This window comes from Pseudomyrmex gracilis, unplaced genomic scaffold (genome assembly GCF_002006095.1).
Source record: "Pseudomyrmex gracilis isolate BER0280 unplaced genomic scaffold, ASM200609v1 scaffold_55, whole genome shotgun sequence".
NCBI classification, from domain to species: Eukaryota; Metazoa; Arthropoda; class Insecta; order Hymenoptera; family Formicidae; genus Pseudomyrmex; species Pseudomyrmex gracilis.
The window spans coordinates 129,612-132,122 of record NW_018020639.1 but is presented as its reverse complement, the minus strand read 5'-3'; positions in this window follow the sequence as shown (position 1 = coordinate 132,122).

Here is a 2,511-nt window from a genome sequence, read left to right as displayed (position 1 = left end):
CTCTCTCTCTCTCTCTCTCTCTCTCTCGGAACCGCCGTTGAATATCAGGTTTTGGAGAAATTTATTTTTGGTACAAAGTTCTCGTACATATGCGGAAACGTCTTTGCGAGATTGTGCTTTACTAATTAAGAGCGCGTGAAAATGATCTTTCTTCCGTGGTTATCAGATCACGACGGGCGAGACGGCCCATTAATTACTGTCGCGTCGGCGCGGTCACGTTGGACGGTGCAACTTGAGTGGAAATGGGAGAGCATTTTTCCAACCGACTTATCCGACCATCGCGAATTCATCACGAATGAAGTCAGACAATTTAATTCCGCGCGCTGCTTTCTACGATTAGCCGCGCGCGATTGCACGTATCGCTCTTTCTTCCCGCCGAGGAACGTTGGTGCCGAGCACGCTACCGACTGTTTTTCTTTCCGCGCGCGCGCGCGAGAAGGAAAAATCCTATACATCCGTATGAATATTCACAGTCGCGATAAATAAAATTATGCGGCAAACGCTTGCGCGCCGTCCGAGCACACAGGGGGGGAGGGAGGAGAGGGGGCTGTACACACGAGGAAGAGAGAGAAAGCTCTTTGTATATTCGAGGTATACAGGGAGTCGATGGAGAACTAGGCGTACACACCACGATAAAATTAGCGTGTCCTCGATTACGGGTTAAACTATATACACAGGGGATGCGAAAAACTTGAGGTAACTACGACCCGAATCTGCTCTGCGGCGCGTTCGTTAAATACCACTTCGTTAAATCGCCGGTATATATCAGGTGAGGAAAACTACCGGGCGCAAAATTTTTTTTTTTTTTTTTTTTAGTTTGTAGAAAAACAGTCGGTGAGCAATTCTAAACGTATACATTTGCAAGTAACACGCGAAAAAAAAAAAGGCGCATTCGTGATCGACAGGATAGCCGGAGTTTTCCGTTATCCTCTTTCTCTCTCGCGCGCGTTAGATTGCCGGAGCTTTTCGATGAGTCTCTCTGCGCGATCGTTTCAGGCCTTTCACGTTCAACATGCGCTGACCTGTGCGCGCGCGCCAAGTTTGTTTTACGAGACATTCAGAAGTGCGTAACAGTTGATTTGCATTTATATTAGTGCTCGCCGGAGCGTGGGTCTTAGACCATTGTTCGTTCCGGACCCCGTCAATTTGAGCCGGTACCCGTGACCCCGCGTAGGTGAGGGAGAGAGAGAGTTAACGCTCCCCCGAAAACTTCGAACTCTCACGAGACCGTGTTTAATCGCACGGAATGAGCGTCCGGAAAGTATGAAGATATAACAATGTTGCGTCGCCGATGCGCGACGACAACGCGCAGCGGTATCCGGGGGATTAAAAGTCGATCGCGTGCGCGGAACGTTGTTGTATCCCCGTTGCGGGGGATACGTGTTAATACGCCAGCTGATGCACGGCCACCTTCTGCGTCTCATAGATAATTCGATCTGGTGGTAATAAATGAGACGGACAAACGATCCGTGAAATAGGCTCAGTCACGTTGCGCGCGACTATATATAGCGTGGCTCTTGACGCGAAACGAGCTTAATCTGTCTAAAAAGAAAATTGGCACCACGCGGACTCGTAAAACGTTTCTCGCGTGCATAACGTCATATGTTACGAGATAAAACACGACGATATTAGATCAGCCAACGGAGGAAGAGAGGGATGATGTAACTAAGAACTAGAAGAAAGTTTACGCGTTTGGTCAATAGAGTTACGCTACTTATATCGCAAGTTTTAACGCGCGACAGGTGTGTGAAATATTCAAAGGTGTTTTATCTTTTCATTTGTTATTTCTGTATGTTTATGCTAATTGAAGTTCTCGGAGCGAGAGAACAAGACGCGCAACGCGCGTTTGTATACGCGATCTTGATCGATAGTAATTTGCTCGTCTAAAGTTTTGCGGATTGGCAGTCGAAAACGAAGGCCATCGTCGGCCTGGAACGGACGAAATTTGCCGGGCATAGGAGCCCGGCTTAATAAACTTCATCACGCATACCGCTCTATGGGCATACCGGTAATATAGAAGCCGTTCTCGATAATCAGGCTTAAGTTCGTTGACACGAGCGCGAAACTATTTGACGGCCGAACAGGCTGATTGGTCGATCTAATTATCGGAACGATTACAGGCCCGAAATGTGTGCGCGCGCGCGCGCGCGCTCGTCGTTTCTCTCGTCAGCAAAACGAAACTCGGTAAATGCCAAACGTGATCGCAACTATTCGACGTTGGAAACTTCTGTCGGAAGTTTCCAACGAGCGCGCGAGAAATTTTCTTCGTTTTTTCGTTAACTAACGGAATACTTGTGCTGTATAACCGAGGCGGCTTTCGAGTGAATTGCTTCCGAATGACGCGCGTGGCGAAACAGATAGCCGGGTCTCTAAATGAGATCTGAACGTAGTTTTATTCAAGTTTTTAGCTTACGAGCTCTCTCTCTCTCTCTCTCTCTCTCTCTCGGAACCGCCGTTGAATATCAGGTTTTGGAGAAATTTATTTTTGGTACAAAGTTCTCGTACATATGC